The 15,483-nt window shown below is 39.3% G+C and overlaps 1 long non-coding RNA gene across 1 annotated transcript; it reads left to right on the top strand.

Annotated features, from left to right (window-relative positions):
* The first annotated feature begins 1,624 nt into the window (after positions 1 to 1,624).
* Positions 1,625 to 3,053, top strand: LOC116442910. The gene is made up of 2 exons (XR_004239691.1): positions 1,625 to 1,667; positions 2,855 to 3,053. It is a non-coding gene; the product is annotated as an uncharacterized LOC116442910 (long non-coding RNA).
* Positions 3,054 to 15,483: the final 12,430 nt, after the last annotated feature.

The following is a 15,483-nucleotide window of genomic DNA, read 5'->3' as shown; positions in this document are numbered from 1 at the left end:
ATTTTATATATGGCTTCATGGAAAAAGGGTTTTGACCTTTTCTGGCTGGTAACAATCCTAATCTAAGAGAGGGAAATCTTCCTTGAAGATAGAGAGAAAAGGAAGAAACTGACAAATTCACTGGGCATATTGTTGCAAAGGTCCCACAGTTTTGTTTTGCGGAAATATATACAATATATTTTAACATTTTAAAATACAGATGGATTTAAGAAGTCTACATAGGACCTGAAGGCAAGGATGCATCACTGAGTTTGTTTATTTATAGAATGAAACATGAAGCCTTAGAGAACCTGATGCTGAAACTGTCAGTGTACCATGAATCACTGGTGCATAGGATAATGCATTATTTTTATATGCTTCTCCCCGAATAAAAATAACAACAAATAAAGGAGAACAACTTAGCAAAATATGGAGGACAAAAGCCAAAGCTGAAACATTTTTCTACAGTTCCTGAGGTCAGCTACTTTCCAAAATATTCAGATTTGAAAGACACTAACTCACAAAAGCACAGTCTTACTTTCATGGTAAGGTATGGTAGTCTTGTAATTATGTGTTCAATTATTTCATCATAATGTATGAAGAATGCAATTTCTCAATCACAAATCAGCTCAGTGATTTTTAGTCCATATAAACCAGGCTGCTGAAGAGGAGCAATGAGCTAGACTGCTAGCATGCACAAGTGGGTAACATATCTTCCACTGGAGGATTCTTCTATGAAATAGTAATAATAAAGCTATTGCAGAAAGTAGAAGCATCACATTGCATTTTTCAGTCTCCTGTGAGGTTTAGACCATTGCTGTTGCTGTGATGTTCTCTATTTTAACTGTATAAGTGATCGTCTTGTGATATTTATACTTCTCCTCTTGTACCTTTGGTATAATCTTAAAAGCGAGTAATTCAGTTTATCAAGCCCATTTGAGGTAATCTCTGAGCTGTCTAATTGTACTGTGTTTCATTGTTGGTACTCAGTGCCTCATTTGGTAGTTTTTCTCTGTGGATTTGAAATACACAATACAGAAATTACATACATTATTTCTAAATATATCTTCTGTTTAGCTATAATCTTCTGAGTTAATATGATATTATTCTCGTGAGTGAAAACAAAATGCTCCCCTAATCCTCATAAATTAAGAAACAGTATTTGTTTCACCATTTATTACAGTGTGTTTTTAGGCTAATAGCAATGTACTGTAGGTGGTACTTACAACTTTTAGAGCAGTTTGAGTAATTGTCCTGGGTTGCAGTGTATTCTATTACCATCCTCATGAGCTGTTGAAATCAGGTGGGGCAGTGTTTTCCTTGCCTCCTCCCCCCAGACTATCTTTCTGTTAATGGCCCATCATTGTCCTGCTGCATGACTCAGAGATAACTCCCTCTGGACTATCTTCTGTTAATGAGCCTCATCAACACTTGGCCTCATGACTCATTACCCCATTGTGAGATGCTCCACCCAGAGGGAGGAACCAAGCATCCCATCGTGGATATAATCTGAGACTGAACACCAGAGACAACCCTTTCCACTGGATTTCCAGAGGACAGGAGCTACACAGCCACCATTGGACTTTCTGAGGAAGAGCAGACCCCTTTACTACAGGATCACTGCTTCAGAGGACTGCAGCCACCATTCTACCAGACTGCTACCACCACCCTGACTAACAGGGTGTCAGGTTGTACCTTGACTCTGTCAGTTTGACAGTGTTTTCTTTTACTTTTTATTCCTTTTCTTTAATTTCCCCATTAAATTGTTATTCTGACTTGGTGCCTCCCACTGGTTTGTTTTCAAACTAGTACAGTAATTCAAGTAGTGCCCTTGTGACCTGGTGAGTGGTAGTCTCACTGAAGGAGATGCCTTTAGCTCTTTCTGATTTGCTTTTAAGAGCAGATCCCTTTTACAATATTAACGTGTTTTCAAGGCCACAGCTCTTTAATTTGTGGTAAATTGACATACTCACAGATGAACATAAGGGAAATATAAATAAATGACAAAATTAGGTGTGAGAAACTCCTGCCTCCCAGATTTCTGTCTGATCCATGACAGCAGGTGTCCTTTTGGAGCACCACAATGCTAAAAAGGATTCAGTAACAGATGTCAGGAGTTTGATGCTTGTCAGGAGAGCATTACCAAACAAGTGTGAGAAACTGAAATGTTATGCTTAATGGCTTAAACATGGTTATGATGGACTTTTTGCCCATTATGGCAAAACTGTATAAAGAAGCTGTGACCACTTAAGCCCACCCTTTCCTGAATATGCCTCCTGACTGGAACTTTGGACTGTGAGTTAATCCACCTAAAGGATCTTGAGATAAGATTAAGCTGACACTAGAGGCCAATTATCTCAGGTCTAGGGAGAAGTAAACAGGGCTGAGGGAGAGGAATATATCCACAAGGAAAGCCAAACCCAGCAGCTCTGGCTGGGTTCAGGGTGGGGAAGGCCACAGCCCACAGGCTCATCTGCTGAGGCCAGGTTTCCACAGACTGTCCCCCAACCAAGGGGGAGGAGGAGAGTTTTGGATGTGTGGCATAACCTCTGGTCAGAGGCAGTGAACACCCATCCTCCCTTACACAAACTGGCTCAGGTGTAAACCCCCCCAACCCAGGAAGGCCACATCCATGGGACATTCACGTGGGAGGCAGCTGAAGAGGCATCACAAACCATCAAAGACCCCCAAAACCACCCTGAGACTGATTCCTCACGCCTTCCACCAGATGACTGCACGTGATGCAAAGTGATGCAACAGATCCAGAGTCTGTTGCAAGAGAGTGTGTCAAACTTGCCCTTCTGCAAGGGGAGGTACCTGGGCACTCCCACCTGGCCTGAACATATATTAATCCATTGGACTCTGTGTTTTGCAGGACTCTCACCGCCAAGAAGACCAGAAGAACAGGATCAACAGGACGCCATGGGGATCCACGGAGTGGGGATATTTTCTTTTCTTCTGTTTCTCTGTCACTCTCTTTCTCTCCCCCACTCCCCTTTTTCTTTTTTTCTTTCTCTCTCTCTCTCTCCTTGCATTTACTGTTAAATAAAAGCCATACTATTGCCATTTGCAAATGGTCTCATTCGCATATTAATTTGGGCAGAAGCATTTCTCTAATAATTTTAATAATCAGATTGTAAGTCCCTTTTTTTTAAAGGAGTCTATGCAGCAGTGGGGGAAGATGTTGGAAAATTCTTTTAACTTTAGTGCTATAGTGTTTGATCCCTATATCTGTGATGAATATTCTTGAGCCAGGAATTGCTTCCTTATTTACCTACATCAGTGATAAACATGTACTAATAGATGTCTTAGTTTTGAGAACAAGGATTGTGTGTCAGGGCAAAGAATGATAAAGGAAATCCATTATGACCTGACCACATATTTGAGACACTCTCAAGGAGAAGAGATTCATTAGAAGACCCAGAACCATATCCAAATAAGTCCATAAATAATTAGCATAAATGCATGTATTCAGCCTATGTAATGAATATGTAATACAAATGTGATAAATATGTATTAGTTTCAAGAATATAACCTGTTCTGTGAGGTTGCTGAGTATGCATTGCCTTATGAGCAATCCCCATGCTTCCAGCACTGTTAATAAAGTAATGCTGGCTTTCTAACATAGCAAACTGGTTGGAGATTTATTTTTCAGGGACAAGAGGAGGAAGGAGGCATTGAAATGTGTGAGATATTTGAGAACTGAATATTAGGCTGGCAAATGTGTTACAGGGCAGTGAAGCAGTGCTCAGTGCTCTTGCTAGTGGCTGTGTGGACTGTCTTCATGATCACTGGGTGAATTGCTTTACTAGCAGTTGCTGTCAATGGACATCAAAGCGTTTGGGACAACTGGCATTTTCAGAAAAGATAGGTAATTGAATAGACTGAGCAGTGTGATAGGAAAACAATTGGAGAGCTCCTAAAAATAAATGTCCTATTACATTCACATTGTACAGTTAAATAAGATCTCTCCTTGCAGCTATGAACAGGAGTAAGATTGAAACAAAGATTTTTCTCAGGTAGTCTCTATGCATTAAATATTTATTTCATGCTCACTTGATTTAACTGAACATTAAAAAAGAAGCATTTGATAATGAGAGGAAGATATTGCTACTCACAGTGAGTAGACAGAAAGAATCTGCAAACATTGTGCTGTTTGTTCATCTGTTATGTAACTAAGAATATTTCTGAAACTTTGAAAAGGAAATGGCCTACAAGGCTTCAAAAATAATGCATGCAGGAATTGAAAATCTACATTAACACAATGGTGAGAATTTGGATCATCATAACAACCACTGTGACTATAGCAATGAAGTTGGTTATTACAACACAATTTTAGTTTCAAGGCTTTGTTCTTTTACAATTATGTTGAAAGCTTAAGACAACCTTATGCAACATGAGAAAGATTTCAAAGCTGTGTTTAGCCTTTCAAGACTGTTTGAGCGATTTACTAGAATGTTTAACTTCCAAAGAGAGTGCCCATTAAAAGCATTAGTGGGGGAGTGCACGCTAGCATTGATTTATCAGCTCAAATCCTAGGCTTAAGTGAACTCAGGGAAAAAAGAGATGAAATAATTCAAACAGCAATCAAAATGTGAATAAGCTACATTTTTATACTTTAAAGTGTAAAATCACCACTTTTTCATATCTGATCACATTTGTCAGTTTAAGAGAACTTAAATATAACTCACTTTGGACTTGATATCTACAAGCTCAATTCATCAGCAGATAAAGAACAGCAGACAGGAGCATGCTTTGGTGATAGCTTTCAAACTAAATTATTTCTCAAATAGACATGGAAAGCAAAAGAAGACCTCTCAAAGTCAGAAGATGAATAGGCAAGTTTACAATTATTAAGTAGATTAATCAACTTTCTTAGCAAAACTGTAGTTTATAAAAGTTAAGTTCTGACTGAAGATAATTTAAAAGGAAAATCAATATATTTTAGAATTACTTGTAAAGTGATAGGGCAGAGTTTTGCTTTTTTCAGCATTAAAAGTTTGAGCCAAATATTATCCAAAGTAAGCCTGCAGCCTTAATTTCTTAATTACTGACTGACATAATTTTTTCCCCTTTATTCCGTATCACAGTTTGGGATTTGTGTTGTTTACATTCCCCTATTTATTATAAAATTTATTCCATCACACCTTAACATCTATTATTTAATTTTTGCCCATACATATTTCAATCTCTTCCTTAGCCTAAATCTCATTATATTTTATCTTTTACCTTGTCCGTTTACCACCCGTGAAAGACTTTACATTGAAAGGCACCTTAGCCTGTCCTTGTGACCACATCCCTCCTTCTCCACATTCCTGCAGGGGCTCACCATCTGTGGCTCCACCAAACTCAGTGCTGCTGCACTCTGCTATTCTGTTTCAATGACATTACCTGCCTTTACTCCAACACGTATATTTCCCCCTAAATGTTTTTTTTTTGTATTCTCAAAATTCCTATGGTATACTTCCTTCTTCTCCCCCTTTTCTGTAATTAGACTAAAGATTTATTAGACAGGCACTGTTTATAATAACATGCATGTACAGTGCCCAGTTCAATAAGGTTCTTATTGCTGTGAGAACCTCTTTATGCACACGAGCCTGAATAAGCCATTCTGTAAAGGCACACCAGACTACAGAGCAAAGCTACATAAAAATATGGAGTGGTCAGCACCTGTGCTACTGCCTCTGATCCTCCAGTGTGAATAACCAGGTAAGCTATCATGGCTGAGCTGCCTGCTGCTGGTACTTGGCACGTCACCAGAGCAAGGCTTGAACTCACCACTGGATCTACTGTAAAGTTTCTTACCAGCTCAGCTGACACCCCTATGTAGGTTAAGGGTGGGTTCGGTCGGGACGGAGACGGATGGAGAGATCTCTATAAGCAGGTCTTGGGACACAGTCGGTTTATTGTAAAGGGCGTGGGTATTGGGGCACTGCTCAGAGCTGCCAGACTCAGCTCTGAGCAGGCCCAAGAGAGTAAGCAGGTGAGAGAGAGAGAGGGTGTAAGAGCAAGAGTGGAAGTAAGAGTAGAAGTGGAAGAGAGGAATAGAGTATGAATAGAAGAGAGAAAGTATAGAAGTGTCTGAAGTCCTGGTTACAATACAATAAATCATCTTCTGTACTGAATATTCTAATTGTCACTAACCAATCTAATACAAGATACAAATCCTATAGCATTTACATACAGCCTATAAGAGTTCTTATATTACCATAGAGTGTTACATCTTAACTTCTAAAAACTACTCTTTGGACCCCTTCTGCTGAGCTAGTAGGGTCTGCTCTGACCCTTGGACCTGTTTGCAAGCAGAGGGTATTGTTCCATCAAGAGGGGATTATCTTCAGTGGCCATACCATTGTTTTCTAGTTGTTCAGTAACTAAGACCTGGTATTTCAAAAGTGGCTTTCATTTCGATGTTGCCTGTAGTTTTCATATTCCCAAAATCTTTTGTCAGGCAATCATATTTCCAAGGTTTTCCTGTTTCATCCTCCCCAACACCCCTATCCGTAAAGATGCTGTAAAACAAGTAAAAAATAACATATCCAAAATTAGCTTTTCCTGGACTGGAACTGTATTGTCTGGATAAGGATAACTCCTGGAATGATATTGTTCCGTAAGTAGAACTTCATTCCACTTGCTGGCTGATGCAGAAAGGAGGCATCTACAGACAAGGTCTTTCTATAGGTTTTGGATTTCTGTCACTGTAAAGACATCCCTTGTCCTTAAGTCTAGTGAGGGGAAGGAAAGAGATCTGAATGTTCCTGCTGCTTTAGGAATGAAAGAAAACACAAAAAGGAGAACTTTTTGATGATTTTTGGCCCTACTTTGCAGCTGAGATTATATGCATTTGAGTTTAATATTTTGCTTTTCCCTACTGGGTGTGGCAGCATCTCTTCCACAGATATCCTAGAAGAGAAAGACATAAAAATTTCCTTATATCTGAATATCTGAGGGAAAAATTCTCAAGGTGTTGCTAACGAAATGAATATGAAGATAGGTATCTCAGGCTATTTCTGCTCAGAGCTGGTATTCACATGTCCTTGCAACCACTTCCTTTCCACCCACTTGTGTTTAAGAGACCTCCTTAAGTCTCTTGAGTTTAATGCATTATAAAAGCTCCTTGGTAAAACAAAGCTAAAAATGGAATTCGTTATCTTATAAAAGTACCTTAACTATTATTAGTATCTTGGCACTCTTTCTAGGTTGTGAATCCATTGGGACTAACTTACTGAAGCCCTATTATTGAGGTATTAATCATATCAGGCTTCCAGCCATGTCTGTCAACTGCTCAAAATAAGTGTAACATTATTCTTTTTCACATGCAATGTCTCCAACTTTCCAACTGCCAGATAAGAAAGAAACAAATGATGCAGCACTCATTTGGAATCCAAATATAATACCACATTCATTCCCAATCCAGAACATTTAACACATTGTGGGCCTAATTCTCTGTGGGAGTATATTAGTGCAGCATCACTTATACTCAATGGCAGGCTCTGCTGATTGACATCAGCTGTGAAACTCTGCAAGGTACACACAAGTAACAAGCACAAATCTCGACACAAGTAGGACCTTTTCACCTCTTTGCCTTAATTTGTGAGCTGCAGGTTAGTGGTCCTTGCTACTCCAACACTGACTCTTTTTTCAATGAGATTGTAATACATTTCCTAGCCTAGGAGATTCTCTCTTTTCCTTCAAGGTGGAGGATAATTGTTCAGAAAACACTTCAGAATGGGAAAATTTCAGCTCTCAAGTCTGCAGATGGTAAGGATACATTCAAATTATAACACTCAGAATTCAGTTATGAGTGGTCCTCAAAGTTAGAAATATGCTAATTGACAAACAGTAATATTGTTTTAACTGCCAAAAGATTTTCCTCTTTGACTCTTTCATTACTGGTATTATCAATCCCACAAAATTTCTTTTGCTGTCTATCATTTACACAAATTCTCTGACAAAGGACCACAACCCTTTCAACAAATAAGTAAATTACTTCACCTCCTACCTGCTGGCTTTATTTCCCCATAGATCACACTCATCTCTAATTACCACAGTTTCTTTTTCAACTTTAGTCCACCCACATTCAACATAGCACTGGGCAACACACTGTCCTTATGATATCTAATCCCTTCAGCTGATCTGTCTGCTCATTTTGTTTATGAGGCTGCAAAAGCCTGGAGTAGAAGCTCCAGGTTTGCATCCTGTTGGTGCTGTCTGTGCAAGCTTGCTATTATGTGGTACTTTCCTGGACCCACACATTAAATACTCAGGTACCAGCATGGAGCAATGTCTTAGAACTTTTTCTCCTCATTGAACTGAGACCAAAACCCCTTTTTGTCTTCCAAGGAAAACTTGTCTCTACTACCTTTTTTTTCACCATGAGACAGAAGATAGGTTTGTACATTTTAGTTGTTCAGACTTTACCTCAAATCAGATTATTACATGCCAAGATTGTTTTACAACATGAGGCAGTTCTACTCCATTAAAACTCATTTTTCTCACTAGTTATACAAAAGATAACATTTTTGTTTAAAGGCTGCTGCTAGGAGAAGCAGCCATTTTTTTTCCTCATGCCTTAAGGTTGTATTGTCAATGTCTGAGCTGACCCCAGCTTTCTAAGCCAAATACAACCTCATCAGCCAGCTACCTAGTTGGGATTCACACTTTGATAGGTCTTTCTAGCAGGCAGACAGGTCCTATCTGGGTCATCAGTACCCATCATCACATGTTGCCACTATCCATGATTATAAGGCAAAAGAAAATTCCTTTGTTATGCTTTCCCAGGCTATTCAGGGCCACGAATCACATTTGTGAAGTGACGCTCACCAGAAAGGTTCTATGTCTGTGAAGATACATGCAGCTGTGCCTACACACTACATGCTGGTGAGGAAGTCTCCACGACTCTGTAGGTGCAAATATAGATTAAACAGTGCATTAATGTAGACCCACCTGGCTTGTCTTTTTTGCGGACAGGTAGAGGAAAGAGAGTTTATATTAATACTCATAAGTCCCAACTGTATAGGCTGGACTTCCACAGCTACAAACACCATTACCCACTGCAATTTCCTCATCCATATCCTCCTATTCCTTCTCCAATAGTCAACCCCTCCTTTCTTTCCTCTGCCTCTTTTCATTCAACCGATGGTTTCTCCACTTTCTTTTCAGCCTTCTGGCTCCCCTCCATGTTATGCTAAGTAAGTCCTGTGGTACAGGGACTCTCATTTTCTGCGGTCAGGTTTATCCCAGAGAATTCCTTTTTTTTTCATCCTAAAAATAGTGTTCATCTTTTGTGTTAAACCTTTCTCCCTTTTTATTCCTCCCCCTTCCCGACTCTTTAAGAACCAATTGCCATCTCCTTCTGGGAAGTATTTTGTGTTGCCAATACAGTCTTCCTTGTCTGACTACAGCATCCTGCTCTTCTTCCTCCTTAGGGAACTAACCATGCTGCCATCCCAAAAGCTTCAACAAGGTGAAGATGCTAATTTTTTTTGCAGAAACAATGCAAAAAAACATGAATTAAGAAAATCCAGATGCTGCTGGCACATCACACACCACTTGGAAAAGCCACAGCAACAAGATCTCGCTAATACAGGTTGGTCAAGTCTGTAGTGCATGAGCAGGTCCTGCTGTGCCAGTCAACTGCTTGTTGCTTTCAGTCTGCAGAACTGGGACTTAAACACAAGACAGTCTGTGCTGCTGGCCCCTGACCTCATACCTGTCTGAGGATATAGATGCAGCATTCTGCAGCTGAACAGAAGTGTCAGCCAATACACATTCATTCCGGACAACTGGGAGATTTGGGCTTGAGCAAGAACTTGAAAGCAAGGTAACATGACAGCAGAAGACACCTGAGGAGGCAAATGTCTTACATGACAGATGTGTTGCCATTCTCTTCAGTAAATCTTGATGGGAGTGATAGTGTAACTAATCCAACTGTGAAAATGGTAAGACTTTACAATTCTTGTATTTCTTCCCCACTAATGGAAAATATATCAAATGTATCAAAATATATCAAAAATACCAATACAAATGAATTATAGGATAGGTGAGCTTGATATCACTTTTCAATCAGAAAAGTTTTCACCTGTCAAATGTTGTGATGTGACAACCTTCATTTGTATATAAAATCAAAATAATCTCTTAATCTATGAATGCCTGAAATTCATGAAGCCACTGGAAATGAAAAATATTGAACATATAAACAAAGGATGTAAAAAGAATCACCTTTCAATATTTTGATTGCCCATCCTCATGTTTCTTACATTTCTATTGAACGTAGAATTTTGTCTGAGAACACTTCCTGTATTAAAATTCTGTTATTGAGAAACTACAGAGTAGCGTTAGGCATCAATGAGTAAAAATTCATGTATGTTGTAAGAAAAGGGCAGCTTGATTGATAAGAAGGAAAAAAATTATTTATTTGATTTTGAGATTTATATAGTGTTCTTTATTTACTTTTTTGTCTTTCACTTCTACAACTTAACTTAGTGTATGTAATATACAACTGTATAATGTCTACAAATGGATTGGTGGTTTGTTAGGGATCCTCAATGAATACAATATGCATGCAGTGCTTCTAAAAGACCTCCACTGAAACCACCTCATTAAAATTTCTCTCTTACATTTGCCTAATTTTTATTAAACACAACAAAAGACCTCTGTCATTCTCAAAGCTCCTAGCTTTTATCTAAATGGCTGAGTACATTGTTCATGTTTTCTGTTTCCTTTATACCAGGTAATCTGATTTTTAAAAATACAGCATGTTTTAATTAAAGAAATATGTGCATATATGCAAGGGAAGATAATAATAACTGCATTACAGTAGAAACTTGTTAATTTGCATTAAAGATAGGGAGAGCTATGGTGAATTACAGAATTTTTCAAATTAGCATCAGAGTGAATAAGTAATGAAAACCAGAGGGTAGTTAATCCACAAAAGTTTAATTAATTCCTTTTACGAGTTGTAATTTAGCTACAATTATCTGCAATTTTGTTATTCTTTTATTAAGAACTAGAGGAATATCTGATGTATGTTATGATACTAAAAATGATTTCTGCTCCAAAAAGTTTATGGTCAAGAGGGCACCTGCAGAAAAATGAGTGACCATTCTAGAAAACATTCTAGAAAACTGTCATTCTTCCTCATCATCTGTATCCATTGCTGAGGTGTTCCAGCAGTGAGCATGATAGTGTTCATATGCATACTGCAACACAGCCCATAAAAATAAAGCCTTTAATGTACACATTGGAAGAAACTGAAGGGTGTATTGGGCTGCTCATACATAAGTGGAATGCAGATTACTGAGGTTTTATTGTTTGATGCAATGAAAGTGAAACATATCCAAGAACAATTTCCTTTAAATTTAAATTAATTCAAAGGTGAATATGAACATACTTATAAGACTTCGGCAAATAGGTCCTGAGCTCTTAAAAAACTGTAGCAGATTGTGTTTTGACTACCAAAGGAGGTATTTCTTGCTTTTTTTTTACAGAATCATAGAATATGTAAGGCCACGTAGCCCAACCTCCCTGCTCAAGCAGGGTCATCCTAGAGCACGTTGCTCAGGATTGTATCCATCTAGCATGTAATAACTTAAGCAATACTGGGCTCAATATTGAACCTTGGGGAACACCACTAGTGACAGGTCTTCAACCTGTGCCACTGATAACAACCCTCTGAACTCTGCCAGTTCTCAATCCACCTCACTATCCACTCATCCAGCCCACCCTCCCTGAGCTCACCTATGAGGTGTCATGTCGAAAGCCTTGCTCAAGTCCAGGTAGACAACACCCACTGCTCTCCCCTCATCTCTCCAGCCAGTTGTCCCATCATAGAAAGTAATCAGTCTGGTTAAGCATGACTTCCTTTTGGTGAATCCATGCTGACTACTCCCGATCACGTTCTTGTCTTCTACATGATTAAAATGATCTCTAGAACGTGCTGTTCCAGGAGGGGTTGACTGGCCTGTTCCTCCCTCTCTCTCTTTTTTGAAGATTGGGGTGACATTTGCTTTCTTCCAGTCCCCAGGTTCCCTCCTGACTGCCATGACCTTTCAAAGATGAGAGTGCCATAACAATGAGGTGTGCCAGTTCCCTTAGCACCCATGGGCGAATCCCATCAGGGCCCATGAACCTGTGGATGTCAAATTCGACTAAATTATCTCTAGCCTGAACCTCCTCAAACAATGGAAAGTCACCCTTCCTCCCGACCTTCTCCCTGATCTTCTGGGTCAGGGATTCCTGAGGGCTGGCCTTGTCAGTGAAGACTGAAAGCAAGAAGATGTTCAGTATTTCAACTTTCTCTGAAACCTCTGCTGCAAAGTTCCCTGTTCCATTCAGTGGTGGGTCCACATTTTCCTTAGTATTCCCTTTGTTATTATTTAAATTATATTAAAATTGAATTATATTCAAATTAATTGAAAAAGTCCTTCTTGCTGTCCTCAACATCCTTAGCCATATTTAATTCCAAAGGGGCCTTGGCCTTTCTCATTTCATTTCTGTATACTCCGATAACATCCTTATATTCATCCCAGGCATCCTGTCCCCTACAGCTCATGCACCTCTTGCTTATGTATGAGTTTTCATAGGAGTTTCTTGTTCATCCATGCAGGTGTCCTGCCTCTTTTGTTAAATCTTTCATCCATGGGGATGCTCTCTAGGGTACATTCACATATGATTACTCCAAGAAGATCCCTGAAGAGGGCAAAGTTAGCTGTCCTGAAGCTCAGGTGTATAACCTTTTCATTGACCTGCTCCTTGATCTCATGGTTGTGGTAGTTAAGGCTTCCCCCACCCTCACATCTCCAGACTTTCCTTGTTTGCCACCATAAGCTCCAGCAGCACACCTTTCTGTGTTGTGTCCTCCATTACCTGTTACTGTCTTTTAAAGCACAAGAATTGCAGAGAGAGGAAAGTGACAGGATTTATTTTCTTACCAGAATGTAAAAATTAGGGCAGTAAAACTATATCAAATTCCATTTTATACTGCTTCAGTTACACTGGCAGTGGGCATTCAGTCCACTTAGTTGTGTCTGCCCCAGAAATGGTTCATGCACAGTCGTCTGTGTGATACGTCTAAACTAGAAGTGATTGTAGATTTTTTCACTTTTGGTGTAAATTTTGACCCAGATACTGTGCTGGGGCACAGCAGGTCACAGTAGTACAGATGGTGTTGGCCATACTGGCAGACAAATGGCTTTGTAAGTCGCCCTACCTTGCTTTCAGCTTGCCAAGTGCTCAGGCTACCTCCAGCCTGCAACTGCCAACTATTTCATCAAACCTTCTTCTGCCCGATTGTGGATTGTCAGGACAGAACTTAATTGAAAAAGCATGGAGCATGTGAGGAAGGCACAGACATCTCTGTAGGTGAACCCCTGTTCTGCTAAATAATCTAGTTCTGGATTTATTCCCAGGCAATCCCAGGTCGTCTACTTTGCATATGTGTTAGATGAGACCCAGGCTCTCCTGAGCAAGCTACGTCCTTCTGAGAAAAAAGTCATGAAATACTTCAAGGGATAGTTCACTTGGGATTTCTGCTCCCCTATGTAGGATGGGCAAGAGCATTGGTAGGACTGTTTCTGTGGAAACATCTTACCTAATTACTGCGCAGCTACGAAGTATTAGTAACCTCTGTAATTGATGAGGGGCTTTTTTTTGTGTGCTGTTCCACAAAAACATGGGCACATGTTCATGATAAAAGTTCTCAAAGTGTTCACATCTGCATTATCTAAATGCTAGCTACTATTTCAGCCAACTTGGTCACATTTGAATAAACTGCAGTGGTCACTGAAGTACAAACTTTTACTACAGTGCTATTGGATACTTCACTGGTTGGCATGACACTGGTTTCTTCATGCAGCCATGAAAGTCCACTCTGATAACTTTTTAGTGATGATTACAACACATTTCTTTTGGATTTGGATTTGTCTGTCCTAATCTGGGAGGCAGATGAATTTTTCCAGCAATTCTGTGACCACGTACTCCCACAGGTACAGGTTCTCTTGATACAATTGGCCTTTGTTTGTTTGTATGGCAGTGTGTTTCTTCTTAATTGCTGTAAGTAGTGTGCACCAGAACTGCCAGCTGATGAATGAGGAATCCGTGAGACTGTGTGTGATTGTGCAGCTTCTGCTCTGCCATCCGCTACACAGAACAGCTCCATCCTGATGCATGGATTCATACAAGCAAAGCTACACTGTGGGGCTCGAAAAGAGACTATTAAAAGCCCCCAGTTTCACATTTAAGTAACTGCGATATTAATTCATTTTAGATAGTATGGGCAGATAGTATATCTGACTTTGCAGTATGCTGGAACATTCTGGATTATTTGTCCAAGTCTGCAGCAGCTGTGGATAAAAAGCACCTGTGAAGGAACAGTACCTGCACTAATATTTGATTTATCTGAAAATGGATCACTTGAACAGCCCAGATCATGGAAATGAGATAGCGCAAAACTAAGTGCTTGGGAAGATGGGAATTAGGTGCAGTGCAGGAAGAGATGTTAGATATACAAAGGGCTATTCAGGGTCCAGGTGTAGAGGAACAAAGCATGATGGGACTTATTATAGCTGGATTCAGTTAGAGGAGAACTCTCTCCAGTAAGATGTTAATTTCACAAAAGATTTCAAGAATCTCAGTCTCCCATTAAACAAAATAGCAGTCAGAAAATAGAGCAGATGCAGCAAACCATTAAAAATGGAGGCTCATTTGATATGGATTTTTCTTGCTACTTTAGTGTGCCACTTAATAAAAACTCTAATATGGGAAACACTATAAATATGTCACTCATCATAAAGGTTCTTTAAACAATGACAATGTAGTGACATAGCAGGATGATTGTAGGCACTAAAATAACATACACAGTAATTCTGCTCTCTCACCCAAGAGCTGAAGAAAATGAAGTGGTAGTGAGACTACAATGGCTGCAATCACTTTTCTTTTATTCATGCTCCACTAAAGTTTGATGCCCATGCTCCTGCCTGTACTACACATTTGTGTTATGTTACTGGCAGTATTTTACTAATGGGGGTAGATATGTATGAATGCAGGATTAAAACTTCCTCTTCTCTCAATGCTATTTATATTTCAAACCTTCTAGTGTCTGCTCATGCCATAGCAAAATGTAGCTCTCATTTTAGTAATTGGGTTTTTCATTGTCAGCCTACTTGTTTTCTCAGTGTAGTTCCGTAAGATTTTGTCTTTGATATTTTATTTCAATGTGTTTATAACACTTCATCTTAGTTCTTTTCAGTTGAATATCTGACATGGAGCTGTTATCTTTCTTCACATCTTTTAACTTAATTCTTCCCTTTCTATTATTTCTTTATTCTTTATCTTATTCTTCTTTTCAAGTATTTTTCAGTCCCCTTTTCCTTTCTTCTTTCCACTTAGCTCTGTATACTTCTCCTTTTTCTTAGTGAACCCTCTTTTTCTCTCTTGACTCCTCTCCTTTTTTTTCCCCATTAGCTGCTAAGCCTGACATTTCTCATTTGTGTTTTCTTTTCTTCC

This window comes from Corvus moneduloides, chromosome 4, assembly GCF_009650955.1.
Source record: "Corvus moneduloides isolate bCorMon1 chromosome 4, bCorMon1.pri, whole genome shotgun sequence".
Lineage (NCBI taxonomy): Eukaryota > Metazoa > Chordata > Aves > Passeriformes > Corvidae > Corvus > Corvus moneduloides.
This window is presented reverse-complemented; position numbering and strand designations above follow the sequence as displayed.